This window comes from Chrysemys picta, chromosome 9, assembly GCF_011386835.1.
Source record: "Chrysemys picta bellii isolate R12L10 chromosome 9, ASM1138683v2, whole genome shotgun sequence".
Taxonomy (NCBI): Eukaryota; Metazoa; Chordata; order Testudines; family Emydidae; genus Chrysemys; species Chrysemys picta.
In genome coordinates, this window is record NC_088799.1 from 85826574 (window position 1) to 85842872 (window position 16299).

The 16299-nt window shown below is 40.5% G+C and overlaps 2 long non-coding RNA genes across 2 annotated transcripts in view; one reads left to right on the plus strand and one right to left on the minus strand.

Annotated features, from left to right (window-relative positions):
* LOC122173793 (uncharacterized) lies at positions 1–12826 on the plus strand. Its single transcript, XR_006174633.2, has 4 exons — positions 1–116; positions 10106–10234; positions 11980–12137; positions 12699–12826. It is a non-coding gene; the product is annotated as an uncharacterized LOC122173793 (long non-coding RNA).
* LOC101947283 (uncharacterized) overlaps positions 12502–16299 on the minus strand; it is a 20835-nt gene continuing 17037 nt past the window's right edge. The window contains exon 4 of the long non-coding RNA XR_255632.4: positions 12502–14384. This is a non-coding gene — a long non-coding RNA (uncharacterized LOC101947283). The remainder of the gene's footprint in view (positions 14385–16299) is intronic.

A 16299-nucleotide genomic window follows, 5' to 3' on the forward strand; every position in this document is an offset into this window, starting at 1 on the left:
TCAGTGCAGCTACTTCTTCTGAAGTGGATACTCAGATTCTGTGCTGGCTTTAGGAGGAACAAAACAAATACCTCAGGACTGACCACAGCACCTGACAGACAAAACCTAATGAAGAGGTAGGTTCATTAGGAGCAAAGCCGGTTGAGGGAATTTAATGGGGCCAATGCTCTCTGATGGTCTTCAGGATGTAACTATATCATTTCAAGAAAAGAAATCTGATGTAACCCTGTCAAGTTGTTTTGGAATAGCAATATTCTATTACTATAATGGTGTGCCTGCTTTCCTACCTACCTACCTTTTCTGGACCTTAAGAAGAGCTCTGTGTAAGCTTGTGAGGTTGTCTCCTTCACCAACAGAAGTTGGTCCAGTAAAGATATTACCTCACCCACCTTATCTACCTATCTCCTTGTCAGTCAGTCTCTCTGCTTGATCTATGGCTACAATACAAGATGATATAGTTTTATCAGCTTGGGTTTAGGGTGGCTACATCTCTCATGTATGCCAAAGCCACTAATGAGTTACTGGAGTTGTTTGTAAGTTACTCCAAATAAGTTCCAGTAAAATGTTCATATCACACCAGCACATATAGTATATGAAACATCTGTTACAGAGAAACCATTTTAGAAATGTTTTAGAGAGTTTTACAAACTTTTGGGGGACTATATTTTTGTTTGCAGCCACCTGGAAAGCCAGAGTCGATGAGAACCATTAATTCAATGTTTACAGGCTCACAGGGAAATATAAATTACAGCGAACACATTTTTTTTATCACAAGTAGTATTGTAATTTATGTAGTAGTTTAAAGATCCATGTGATGAATTGTATTAATGATGAACTGTTGACAACTGCACCTGCATTCTGCCACTAATCCATCTCCTCCCAGGACTACGTCCAACTTTCCAAAACCCAGAGCACCTTAAATAGCTACAGATTTTTAAAATATAACCTACCATAGAAATATTTCCTTCTTTCTGCCCAAATGTGGAATTTCACATCAGAATTACACTGGGTTGAAATCCAGAGTGGCCAATATTCATTCTTGGACTATTGGCAGATATAAGATCTCATCTTGTGTTTCATTATTTCTACAAGCAGGACCTTTCTACAATTTGAAAGAAAAGAGATTTTCAGCTTTTCAGTCAGACACACAGCACTTGCATCTAGCCTTGAATGGTGATGCGATATCAGACTTTAAATGTATGACATTTTGATGTACAGAAAAGCTATTTTTAGAAGTGAATTTGGTAAATTAGAAATTGCCATAACAATTTCAATAAAATTTCATTTAACATTTTGGATAAAAATATTGCATAATATTTTACTGAAAATGACCAAATCTGTGTATGGCATATTCAGGATATATGATGCAGTAGTATAAAGACATTAAGGGTGCTTATAAGTAATGTGCCCATTTAAAATCTGTGACAATAAAATGTTTAGGGCATATAATCAAGTATTATGTGTACTTTAACCATTTATAAATTCCCACATCACACCACAAACACGCCAAATACTGTACAATGTGATATGATGAGCTAAAAACTCCGCAGGCCTGACTGATTGACTTCAATGGAGTAAGGCCAGCCGAGAATTTGGCCTTATAAATTGCAGAACCAACGATACGATAAATTGCATTTATCATGCACCTTTGGCCACCTGACTTGCTGTCTGCTCACTAATCAATCTCTGCTAAGGCGTACCCCACATTCTAAATCTCAGCATAGCTTCATAAAGTCACTCATTTTTCTCTTGAGCCTTCCCTTTTTATAGATTTTTAGTTCTGCACACAGAAAATGTATTGTTGGAAGGATTTATTCAGTTAAGATATTCTCTTCATTTACTGAAGTATGGCCCTTGAAGTAAGCACTGCAAACTTTTCACTAAACACAGGATTCAGAAATTCAGGATTCAGAATTATGACCTACATTTAAAATAGAGAGAAAAATGTCAGATTTTATTAAACCATAACACTCATTGAATTTGATTTTTTTTCTTCCTTGCCCCTCAATCTCCAAAATTGTATCTTTTCATTTTCCTTCTCTTATCTCTGGCTGTCAGTTGATGTCATCTTAACGTCTTTCAGCTCATGCTTTAAGGGATACTCTGTACTCTATATATGCGTGTACATATCTACGTGACTCTTTCTAACCCCACTCAATACATCTGCAAACAGTGTGTTTTGCATTTTCCTTCTTTCTGAGTCTGAGCTCCTCAGTCAGAGAAGGGATGAGCTCACCTGATATTCTGGGCAATTCCAAAAAATGGGAGCATCGAAGATGAACAGGATGCATGTTTGAGTGTGAGAAAGAGACTTAAATCTCAATATTTACCAAGAATCTGTTCAGCCTTTTTCTTGATGAGGAATGGATCTTGTCCCCCTAATTGTGGCACCTCATTGTCTTTTTTAACAATAGTCATTTAGATACTTATCTGACCTGCACACATTCAAATGGGCACTTACATACTCTGGTGATGGGGACATTATAAATATTCGGTTGATAAATACAGTACTTATACCTAATCATCATGCGCCATTTTTCTGGCAGCTGCCCCCAAAGTACCGGTAGGTCATTTAGGCTAGGTCTACACTACCCGCCTGAATCGGCAGGTAGAAATCGACCTCTCGGGGATCGATTTATCGCGTCCCGTCGGGACGCGACAATCGATCCCCGAATCGACGCTCTTACTCCACCAGCGGAGGTGGGAGTAAGCGCCGTCGACAGAAAGCCGCAGAAGTCGATTTTGCCGCCGTCCTCACAGCGGGGTAAGTCGGCTGCGATACGTCGAATTCAGCTACGCTATTCACGTAGCTGAATTTGCGTATCTTAAATCGACTCCCCCCTGTAGTGTAGATGTACCCTTAGTGATGGTGGGGAAGGCTTTTAGATATGACCCAGTATCTGTAGTACACGTATGCTGTCTTACCTATCTACCAGACACACACACACACAATCTACTGCATCAAACAGGTATGTTGTGAGCAAGAGCTTTGAATACCCAATAACATGCCTGGTCTAGCAGATCTCCTTGTTGGTTTCTCAAACAAATTGGAAAGTCTTAAACATCAAATGCAAACACAGAATAATATTAACATGAACGTTATTGCTAGTTGAAGCTGTGTCATGAAACCTACCAATCGGATGGACAGGCAAAGGCTTGCGAGCCTAGAGCTTCAAAAGGAACCAGCTATTCGCTCTCTTTTTTAAGACCGTATTTACCACTGATGATTAATGCACAGCAGCAGCATCTGGAAATCATCAGATGAAACAGACGTTGATAAATAAATCACTTTTGCAAGTGACAGTAATAATGACAGCCTGCCACAAGCTAACATTGTGATTGTCTTTGGAGAGCCCACTCATAACAACACAAGTGTAAGGATCCTGCATGCAAGGATCAATTATTCATTACCTGCAAGGAATGTGCAAGGGTCAGGTTTAGTGAAGGACACTCTGTGTATTCCAGGCAGGATCCTCACACCAATATCAGAGAGGCCATCCCGAGGATTTTCTCCTTCTGTTGTCTTCCTCTCTCCCATCTCCCACACCCGATACTATTTTATGTCTGACAATTCTTTGGACTACAGTGAGGTGGAATGCTAATCTGAACAGTACAGCTGGGGGAGAGCAATAAACGGGGAATGCTTTATGTTCAGTATTAAATGAAGGTGATAAACTTTGTGCATCTTGAATGAGTTATAAAATAATAAGAAGTCAGCTTTCATATTTATTTAATTAATTTGAAAACCGGACAGATAATTTTTTATTTTATTACTCCATTAAAATGATTCCTCCATTCCCACATTAAGTATATTTCAAGAGCTGCATCTCTTTGCTTTTCACCAGGCTCCAAACAGTTTTTCATGAGGAAGGGACCTTCTCATCCTTACCGTTGGGTCCTTCCTCTCTGCACTATATTAAGAATATAAGGAAACCACAGAGACACACCTGCGTTCCAAATAACCATCTAATCATACACAAACGTACAAGGCCTACCTACAGATAAGCACTACAAGAAAGACATGGTGGGTGAGGTAATATCTTTTATTGGACCAACTTCTGGACCAATAAAAGATGTTACCTTTCCCACCTGTCTCTAATATCCTGGGACCAACAAAGCGACAACAGCACTGCATATGCACTGCTAGTCTTTTAGGTTCTGATGGCTTTTGCAACAGAAGACACTAGAGGGCTCCCTAACTTTAAGGGATACTATCCATTTCCTATACGCTACACTTACTCTATATCCATCAAAGCAGGGTGAAGTGAGAAAGGTCGAGAGGAGCTGGTAACCCCCTTTGTCTCCTCCAGGGCCTACTTTTCTTGGGATCTCACCCCCATGCATGATGTGATTAATATAATCTGATCTCTGAAATGATGGCTAAAGACGACCAAACTCTGAACATGGTTTCTGTACACGTCAAACAGCACCTTTGCAGAAGACAGAGCACCCTGTAGTGGTCCATTTCATATCTCCTGCATGCATGTGGTAGCTACTTACCTGCAGGCCTAACTTCATCAGGCAACTGATAGGCTTGATTCTGTGTGGGAGTGGAAGGTACTCATCTTGGTGTGGACATCCTCACAATCTCAAGATGCTCTTAGCAAGTGGAGCTACTGGTTTCCTCAGAAAATAGCTGCTGTGCTTCTTATTTCTATGGCATGGAAGATGGCTCAGCTTTATTTCCCCAGCCACACCTCTTCTGCAGCAGCCACCAAAGTGCCCTCCTTTGGGACCCGTGCAGAGTGGGGGTCGCTGCTGTAGGTGCTGGCTTACTGTGTGGAACATTTTTTCCTGTGCTGCTGGGCCAGCATTCACAGTCCCATCTGTGCTGCATAAGCTTTTGCTTTGGCCACTTACAACCAGAGTAGAGCAGCCAATACTATGTACCTTTCGGCTAGTCTTGGTGGGTGCCTGTCATTGGCTACAGAGTGACCTGTGCTGTATTTAGTAAAAAGTTGCTGGAGTGAAATTCACCCCTGTGCAAAGGGCCAACATCGGCGTTTGCACCCTGTGAGTTCCTCTTATAGCCAGTACAGGTCCTTATGGATTTATGGAGGCGTTGCAAATTTTATTTTAATCTAAAGCAGGGGTCGGCAACCTTTCAGAAGTGGTGTGCCGAGTCTTCATTTATTCACTCTGATTTAAGGTTTCGCGTGCCAGTAATACATGTTAACGTTTTTAGAAGGTCTCTTTCTATACGTCTATAATATATAACTAAACTATTCTTGTATGTAAAATAAATAAGGTTTTTAAAATGTTTAAGAAGCTTCATTTAAATTTAAATTAAAATGCAGAGCCCCCCGGACCGGTGGCCAGGACCCCAGCAGTGTGAGTGCCACTGAAAATCAGCTCGCGTGCTGCGTTCTACATGCGTGCCATAGGTTGCCTATCCCTGATCTAAAGCAAAGCAAATCCCCATTCCCTTCCACCCCCACTCTTTACACACCCTGACCCTTCAAGGTCAAGTATTCTCTGTCAACCTCTCAAAATACATACACACACAAATACATGATATAAGCTTATTGTTATAATTGATATATTTTTACTCTTACAGTACATGTAACAGGATCATGAAAATTTCTGAATTTTAATAAGGGGTCACCAACCAAAAGGTTGAGAGACACTGACTTAGGGAAAATTTCTGATCTCGCATGTCACCTTCATCCCTTAGAGTTTATCTTCAGTGGGGTACTCAATTTATTCCAATGTAAGTGAAATCAGATTCAAGTCCTTAATTCCCCCCCACTAGTATTAAACAACTTTCCTTCTCTTTCACTGTATACAGCCTACTCCTTTATAATTTTTAATTCCACAGAGCTTTTTGAACTTGTAACTTCTATCAAAAGTACGGTATAAAAGAAAGTTCAATTGTATTAGAAGTTTCCCACAAAGGAGCAAATGCTCTTATTCAGTGGTTAGGAGAAGGATGACAAAAAATTGCCAGGGTGCCACCTGGTGTGTACTGTCCTTTATCTCTATTTGGGCTAAAGACATATTGTACTCCGCTCATGTAGTGAGAGAGATTGACAATTACTGGATAATACCAGCTACAGAAACACATCCACATGGTGCTGAAGATGCAACCTAGAAGCGCGCCATCAAATGTAACTCAAGCATAGCTATTGCTTATCCACTGCAAAACCACTTGTATTGTCACTACCATGCCTTTAATTCATAGAAATTAGCCTGGGCTCTTTCATGCAAAGCTCCCAGCAGACAAAAATGGGTGACATTTTGTTTTTGCTATGCTGCAATCAGACAGGTTCATGGTTCTCTTGCTAGTATTTCCTCTCCATCTGCCCCAAGTTCTGTGCACAGAGAGGTGCATCCGCGTGTGGGTCACCAGCTGCTCCTGTTCAGAAACGGAGAGGAGGGCATTGCCGTTGTGGCAGAGTCCTCAACTTTCTAAGATTTCACACAGAATTTTCATGGGGTTGGAATCATATGTGGTGAGGGAGCAGAGCTAGCTATAGGTGAAGAGTGGGTAGCCCCATGCTGTGTGGGGATAGGTCTAGAGAGACACATCTCCTGCGCAAGCCCTGCAGAGATTCTCACAGAAAGATAGAACCCCTCCATGGTGGAGAACCGTCCATTTCATGGGGTTGCAGGGATAATGATGGCCAGGAATAGTCTCTGGTAGCGTGATTCTTTGGAAGCAGTGCTAATAAGGAACAAGAGGGCTGCCTGGTCACAGAGCTGATGCAAAGTACCTGGCTTCATGTAAATCCTGGGGGAATCTGTGGAGTTTAGGGGTTGGGCCCCTCAGCTCATCCATAAAAATGCACCACTCAGACCCCTGGGGATAAACACTGTCAGAGGATATTTTTAAAAGCAGGTTAGACAAACACCTGTCAGGGATGGTCTAGATAATACTTAATCCTGCACTGAGTGCAGGGGACTGGACTAGATGATCTCTCGATGTCCCTTCCAGTTCTATGATTCTATGATCCACTTTATTACGTCTTTGCCAGCATCAGAAAACTGGGGTCTATGATCTGAACCAGCACAATAATGACTCATTAGTGGCCATGCTTGTTTATGTTTTAGGAATGAGTGAGGACTGTTCTGGGACTGGGAGTTACCTGGTGTTCATTTTTTTCATCATCCCAGAAATTCAGAGGAGATTTCTGCTAAACAGCAAATCAGCTTCTTCCTGTCGCTTGGTTGAAAGGAGAAATAAAATATTTTCTAAATTTAGAAATATATATAATTGATTGGTGCCATGGGAGTTCCACTCTAACTGCTTCACCTTCCAAAGCACTGAATGTGCCAGATAAAAGGCCCCACTACTTGCTACTATCAGACTTGGAACCAAGACATTCCTTCCGAAAATGACAGAAATATATTGTGGAATTATATGAAACCACTGAGGAGTTCCATACCATACAGTAGTTCTGAAACTCAGCCATGGATAATGGGATTCTATAATGGGAAATGCATTTAAAGGCCTTTTTAAATTAAAATTTATTATTTAAAATACATTCAGTAGAAACACAGAGGGAGTGACTTGAATGACAAATCAAATCAGAATTAAAAATGAAAGGAACAATCGTACTGCCCTATATCTCAGAGGGACAATTTCAGAGAGAAGGTCAGCCTTTTAGAATCTATTTAAAAGACATATGGAGAACATTAATCTTCAGTGAGCTCTCATTAAAGAGATGGGGTCTAGGTGCATGCTGTGTTTTGAACAAAGACCTAGCATTGCTGGATCCAGAGCTTGAATGCTTGCTTAGCTGATCTTTGAAAAAAATATGATGATGTATATCCATAATGGATTTTTCTGGTGAACTCTAAGGTCTAAAGGCACAATCTTTTGCTGATACTTTTAAGTGCCACTTTTGAAAGAAGGTATACAACTTGGAAATAGGAAAGGAATTTTCTTCCTAGGAAAGCAACAACAGTCTTCATTGCTAGTATTTATCATGGTATGCACTGACTTTTTGCTAGTTATGTTTTCGTTTCAATTCTTCGCTGTTCCACAAAGACTCTGCCTAACACCCTTTAAAGTTTGGGGGAAGCTTTGGATTGGGCCCTGAGAAAGTGTGTTGTGAACCACCAGAAGAATTAAGCAAACTGATTCCCTGTCTAATTATAGCCCCATTGTCAAGGGGTTTGAGAATTTAAGCACATGGATGTAATAAAAACCCTCATGGGCTTTAAAACTGAAAACAAGTCAATGGCAAGTTCTTTTGATCTATAATATAGGTATATGCATTTTCAAATTATCCCTATTTTATACGTATTCCACACAGAATTCAAAGGATAGCACTTTGTTTTTGCAATAGCAGCTTCAGCATTAGGCCACATTGTACTTTGCACTCTTCAAATAGTTACTTTGCTAATGAGCAGTGTAAAATTTAGTGTTCTCCTTAGGGGATGATATTCATTTAGATTTTAAAAGCCCATAGGATGCCATTCTTGACTGGTGGATTCAACCTGCTTGATTCTTCAGATTAATGCTTGGAGGACATTCAAAATGACTGATAGATAGACCATTTATTTGCATTGGTCAAAACAAAAAGGTGAATCTGACCGTGTCAGTCAGAGGAAGATCAATTTGTTATTTAAAATATTTTCCACACTTAGACTTTCACTGAACACATTAAAGGCAGATGGCTATTAGGAGGCTCTTAATCATATTATTAGAAGTTTAACAGAAAATTGTTAAAATTAATTGTTTTGCTATGGTGGGGATCATGGTCAGTAGCAGACTCAAAAAATCTCATCCTTCAGGCTAGTGAGTATTGAATGGAAAAGAAACCCTCCCCACAGTCCTATGTCAAAGACAATGCCAGATTGGGAAAGGACAAGAAAGAATTTAGAAAGATGCCAGATCAGGAGTAGTCCTAAAATTTGAAACAGATATAGTGGTGCTTAGAAATTCAGTAGATTAGATGAGATGGCTCTTGACTACTATATTTCTCTATATAGTATAGTCTCTCTATATTTTCTATATATTACTATATCTTGACTAGATTTTAAGAGATTCTACAGTGAGGAATGTCAAATTGACTCACCTCTGGCATGCCCCACTCATGGCTGGGTGTGGCATGGCAGGATGTCCTTTGGCCTTGCCCTGCTGACAGCTGCTCCAGCCCTAGAGTGGTCTCTCTTCTCATGACTCAGCCTTCTGGACAGGTAACATTTAGTGCCACCCCTTCTGGCATAAACAAAATCCAAAAAACTAAACTCAAATACACGTAACTATTCACCCCATCGGGGCTCTCTTCTCCGAAGACTCTTCACCCCTTCCCAGATACTGCAGGGTCATCCTCCTGCTGTTGTGTGGAATGATACATCCCAAGACTTTCTCCCTGGAGGATTGGCTCCAAACTCAATAGTCCTTCTCCCCACTTGCACCAGTGTGTTTCTGCACTCCATTTTCCAGTGGGCCAGTAGGGGAACCCAGACTCTTCCTCTCCTCTGGGTTCCCATTCAGGACCCTGTGGTGAGCCACTAAGGTCTCCGTCCTCAGACTCATCTTCTTCCTACCTTGGCTTTCCCTCAGGCCCTTTCCTACAGCCCCTCACTGAGCTTACTGTACATCTGCCTCTAGGTCTTTGCTCCACCCTCTGGTGACCAGAGAGGGCCTACAGAGTTCTTCCTGCTTCTCTCTGCAGTCTCTTTCTCATCTGGGTTTCCTCCTTTTATGCTCACCACCCAGCCGGGCTTCTTCTTCATTTGGGCCAGACCAGTCTACAGTGCAACCAGAGGCATTAATTGCTGTCTCCAGTTAACTCTTTTAGTGTCAATATGGAGTACATATCCAATCACGAGGAAAAAATAGGGAGAAATATTAGACAGAATCAATAGGCTTGGCAAAGCTCACTGCCTAGTTGAAGCCTGTAACTTAGGACACTGAGCCCTTACTCCTTAATGAATGTTTTACTCTTAGCATTGAGAAATGAAAGACTACAACACAAGTCCTTGAGAACTGCTAAAATCAGATTTTAAAATCTTCCCTAGTGTAGTTGATCAGAACCATTGTTATGGTGACTACAGCAAACTACATTCATCTTTTTACTGAAAGAAGAGACAGTTGAAATAACATGTGCAGTAAAATTAATTAATTCATTCTAGCTTCAGTCTTTAATTTCAGTGTTCTCCAAGGGAAATCCTTCTCGCACAGATGAATTGAAAACAAAGAACCGTGTAAGAAAATGAAAACATCTTCAATATAACTTATGATGAAGACCACTTCCTCTCACGGATGTTACAGTTTACAGAGGTATTAGTTCCATTTTCTGCTCTGGGGGAAGATATTAGAAATTCTGCTTATTTTAACCAACTGAAATAAAATGCTTGCATTTCCAAACATGGAGGAATTTGGAAGTGCTGTAAGATCCACTCCTCCTGTTCAGTTATATTTGTTGCACTTTTGTACTGTTCTTTCTTAATATATGGCTCCAATTTCATCTCAATGACAATAGAGTATTTAAGGAAGTGAGAAGTTTAAGGACCCAAGATGAAGGTCATACTATAAACTTTCACACATATAATGAAAAGGGAATGATGATCCTTACAAATTCTATCCCATATGCTGCACCATCTGAATCAGATAATGGAAATATTGGAAAATTGCCTTCCTTCTTACCTTCAAAGTCAATGATTTTTGTTGGTTGTTTTGGTTTTATTTTAACTACTTTTGAGCAGCCTAGAACCAGAAGTCTTCCATGTAGGAGAAATGATTAGATCAGAGATGCAATCCCACAAGGCATCAAGACATTAATATTTTTCAGGATTAGAAAATCAATCATTCCAATTTAATAAACATGATTGTTTTAAGAGAAAGAATGGTTTAACTGACAATTTGAGGAATGATGGGCTGCAGAAGAAAAGACAAAAATGAAAAATAGAATGAATCAATTGCTTGGCTTTAAAAATTAATTTCAGGGGTTGGGGGGGGAGAGAAAACCATGTCTGTTAGCAATGCCACATGATTTTTGTCATGATTGTGTTGGACAGTGTCTTCTAAGATGTTGTAGGGAAGTGAGGTTGTGGTAAAAAGGCAGAATGAGAGGGGTAGAGATAGAAGCGTTGCTGAGTGATTCTAAAGGTACAGAGAACAAGTCACTCCTTTATCCTGTTGTTGATACCAAGCTGAACTCCTGTATAACACAGAATAGCCACAAAATGAGCACCTGTTTACACTGCAGAATTAGTGCTAATATACAACCATATGTTGGCTGGAAGCTGCTCCATGCACCTCATCCCCATACAGATGGTTACAGTCAGGAACATAAGTTACCAGTGTAGTAATATGTGGATAGGGGTAACTGCTAGGTTTGGGGTATGTGGTACACACTTAAACATACAGACCCTCCTGGCAGCACTTGTGTCGGTAGGAGCTAGAATAGAAGTAAACAGCTCATGCTCCTGGTTAAAAGTTTTATGCTGGTCATTTGTGGGCAGAATTTGGCCAGTTGCTTTAATTCTTAATCTGTTGGGTCCTTTATATATATATATATTTGTTGAAGCAAATTGGTACCTACAAGAATAAAACAGAAAGACTGTACTTAACACTTATCAGCACTGCACAGGAAAACTAAAACAATACTTTTCACTACCAACCTGAGCTAATTTGACAAATATTAATCAACCTTGTGAGATGAGTAAATAATATCATACTCATTTTACAGACCAGCAAGCTAAGGGACAAAGAGAATAAATGGCATGCCCAGGATTACACAACAACCCAGTGGCAGAGATTTGAATAAAACTTGGGAAATCTGATAGCCAGTCCTTTGCTCTGCCCACTAGACAATTGATCACCATTTGGCATTTTTCATTTAGAATTGAGTACCAGGAGCCTAAAGCCTCCTTCCTTCTTACATGCATTATGTGGATAACATTCTATTTTCAAATACATTATGTACAATTTAAGACTAACTAACATATAGTGTACACACACTGGCTGAGTCATGAAAACAAACCCTTCTCCACCGCTCTATCATTTTACTATGTTTGTTTCAGGGAAGAAAGAGAAGAATTGAAGGAGGAACCCACAGAGCTAGGAAATTCACAACCAGTACTCCATGCATCAAAGCAAGTTAGCCAAGACAATTGCAGATATATGGAGAGATATAAGTCATGCCCTATGTTTAATTACTCAGCTAGCTGAAAGAACACAGGTAAAATCTCTTCAGATTTCTCAGATTTCCCTCCCACGCAGGACAAAATTATTCCTTAGTTTGCATGTTTGCTCTTACCAGAGGAACCACTCTACTATATTCAACTTATTATAGGATTTCCAATTGTTCAGACTAACCCCTTTTGCAACCACAGTGCCACTTAAGGAGATGCTTCTCCGGAGTGCTTAAAGACATGATGTTTCCTTGATGTTGCAGAATACCAACGTGGAGCAGGCCTGGGATTTCATTGTCTAGAATCATGTTCAATTGGCACCTGACATCTTGCCTCTGATGCGTACAACATGTGGTGATTAATGTTAATCTAATTCCATCTATGCCCCTGTGATCCCAGACACAGAAAAAGTGTCTACAATACAGTTTATTTTGTATGTACTGTGTAGTGTCCTCTGTACAAAGTATCAGAGAATGCTTTCCAGGATGAGGCAGTATAGACAGAGAACACTTTAGAGAATTGAGTACAGCAATTCTCACACAAACAAGGAAAGAAAACATGATGATTGATGTTTCCAGATCTCTAACCCATTCTTTGTTCTACCTCAGAGTTACATCTGCCTAGTTCCTGCAAATGGGAGGAAAGGACTTTACACTGGCTTTACAAAGGACTGGAGCTAACCCCTCCCCAAACAGCTAATCTGCTAAGAAGGATGGGTAGATAAGCAGGTGCTCACCACAAGTTTACATTTTGCGCCTCATTGGTAACCCCTACCTGAGAGGCAAGGACTATAAATCAGCAGAGGAGAAGCTGATGGAGAAACCGAGCTGAGTCTGGATGAGAACCCTGGAGGAGAAGGACGATGATAACGGTGACAATGATGGTGACGGATGGGCAGATGGGCCGGGGGAATCGCTCTTCTTTTGGTCAAAAATTCCACTGAAGTCACTGCCAATTATGCATGCATATCTGAGGGGAGAAATTGGCCCTATACGTTCATCTTGGATTATGGCTGAGGGAAGTCTTCCCTCTTGCTGCTAAGGCTTTGAAAGGGCAGAGCATTTTTGTGTTCACTTTCTGTTAGAGGCCAAGTGACTTGCCAGCCCAGGAGCAATTTTTATTTTAAAAGTTTGAGCTAAAAAGGTTGGTTGCTGCTCATGAATTAAGAGAGTGAACCCGCACCCTTTTAAAGTTCTGCCTCCCAACTCTTGCTGATACTAAAAAGGTTTGCAACATTTCTTGAACAGAAGAGTTAAAGATCCTGCATACATTTGGCAGGGTTATAGCCCATTGCTCATAGATGCACCTTTTAATGGTCTGGTGAAAGGCATTTTTGATATGGTCAAGTTACTAGGGTTTTAAAAGCATACTTTGCATCTCCAGTGCTAATCTAACCCTGAAAAGAACCCTGAACCAGAGCTGATCAATTAATATGTGCTCCGAAGATGCCTAACTTGGGGCATCTAAACCTTGCTAGGGTAAGGTGGCCCCTGTCCATTTTGAAATCCCACTTTGACAGCTATATCTTTGGCCATGCCCATAACACACAAATGGGGCTCCTTGCTCGCACCCAAGGGCACCCCTTTGAAAATTACCTACATGCCTGTCTTGCATTTAGGTGCTCAATTTGGTGTCCAGACAGCCATTTAAGTGTCTAATAGGCATTTAAAATGTTGGCATTAAATAGCTCTAGTTGTATTTTCAGTGTGAATTGGCTTTAGACACTGGTGATATATGAGCATGCTTGCTGTTAAGGGAGGAATGATAGCCTAAAATAAAGTGATATTTTTTCCTGTGCTATTCTTCAGGGACAATCACATTTCCTATGTGTTCTTCTCACTCCTCTGGCAGCCAAGTGACTACAGAATAAGACCCCACAGAGAATAAATCTGCCGGGAAAATGGTTAGAGCAGCATCTCTTGTGGAGCACTCTGTGTGAAGTCAGGCAAATTCATAAGAAATGAATGATGGGAGGAGGAAAATCAGCACAGTAAACTCTCCCCAAACAGCCGCATATTCAAGGTCCAGTAACAGCAGGATTGGGCCTCAATACTTGCCTGAGATGTTGCTCCGACATATGTGGAGTCGAACAATTACAACTTTGTTTCCGTTAACAAAGCTGTTTGCATTGTACATTCAACATTTGCTTTTCAAGACTACGTGTTCAGCTGGCCAATCTTGTGTGAAGCAGCTGCTATTGTTACAGGAAGATGTGGGGTGCGGCTTCAGAGATCAAAAGTCATTCTCCATCTTGAAAGGTGGAGCTCAGGACTGCAGACAGCGGGCTCTGGTTACTGTGTTTAGATAAAAATAGTTTAATTGATTAATACAATCTCCTACTGCCTTTAGAACAACAAAAATCTGATCACTTAGAAGGGCTTGCACGGGTGGAACATGTTAGCTGGTTTAGACTAGAGGCTACTAGCAAGACTTTGTTCTGCAAAGGTCATAGGCTTGCACAAGTTGCTGTCCCTGGCACTCAAAACTCATTTAGATATGGTGAGGCACTGTGATGAATTGCTGGAGAGTATAATATTGTAATATGGACTGTCAATATATCTGTAATTGTTTTACATGTTTCATATTGAAGGATTTGTTTCTGATTGCAGCTGATGCCCTAAGCTTTTGAAAGTACAATATCTTCTTCATTTTGTTCCCCTCCCAAACATTTTTACCTTTACTCAGTGTACTTACTTGTTCCTCAGTGAGCACTAATGCAGATTGTGCCTGTTTATTGGGCTTATTAGAGCAGGCTTTGTTGATACTGGCCTAACTAAATTAAACTAGCTCTTTGTTTCCATAGTGACATTTCTGCCTATATGAATAATTTTGGGCTCTTTCTAGTTACATTCGAGAATGTAGAGCGCAAATAAGGTTTAACCAACACATGGCATAATAATCTCATCTCAATATCCTACCTAATGATCCTGCAGGATTGAATTATTTTGCATTTAAAACAATAAGCGGCGATTCTGTAAAAATATCATGGGGTTCTATGTTTATTGTATGCATCCGAAGAAGTGGGTTGTAGCCCACGAAAACTTATGCTCCAATAAATTTGTTAGTCTCTAAGGTGCCACAAGTACTCCTGTTCTTTTTGAGGATACAGACTAACACGGCTGCTACCCTGAAACCTATGTTTATTGTGTTTCATATTGCTTAGTTTGCAATGAAGCTCAACCTAACATTTGAAAATTAAGTTGGGTTCTTTCCGTTTTGTGCATCATTATTAATATTCTGTGGGTGAATTTATGCCCTCACTTAACCCTCTGCAACCTCATTGTTGTCACTGGAGTTTCACAGATGTGACCAAGGGCAAATTAGGCCTTGCAAAGCAGGGCCTGGTTCCCCACTGACTTGTAGCCTATGTAGATCTTTACTTACATGCCAAATGAGTTCAAATTGGATATAAAGTGCTACCAAAAGGAAACGGTAACATTCTACACACACTTTGCACCGGCATGAATCTCAACACAAGGTTCAAGGCTGTGGAGAATCAGGCCCTTAGTTAACAACTAAGATTGATGATGCAAAAGACAGAATACAATCCAGCTGCTTCTCCCATAGCTGCGTTGCCTCTGCAGAGCTAACTGGAGTAAAAGGTGGGAAAAAAGTATTTTGTCACTAACATAAGCAGCTATGACTCTAACTGCATTTAGGGTGCACAGCTAGTGAATAAGAAGCTGCCATTTTTACCTTATCACTTTTCAGGGAAGCATCACACTTTTAAAGCAGTGTAACCCCATTTACTCCTGATTAACAGCTGGGTGAATGGGAAGAGACTGAGGCCTCTCGTCTTGAAATTCTTTTAGCTTTGCATTGTTCTGGGAACAGAGCATGGGGATAAAAAAAACAAACAGAAAATTCACGTTCTCCGTTTGCAATAAGGTTTCAAAATCTGAAAAGCAAAGGAACAGGTTCTGGTGAGCAGTATGAGAAATGTGTGCCATGTGCACAGTGTTTGTTCAGTGGAGTTCAGTTTTAAATTAATATGCTTACAGACTCTATGAAGGAAATTAATTTTCTACCCCTTAATGGGAAGAATGTATTTTTCAAAACAATGCTCTCCTTTGACTCCTCTGAGGGCCCCCTCCCCCCCCCACCCCCCCCCGAGCAGAAAGCAATGTGCAAGAGGGAGCAGAGGAAATAAATGTAATGGCAAAATGACAAATCTTTATAATCTGGAGGAAATTTTTCCTTTTTTTTGCT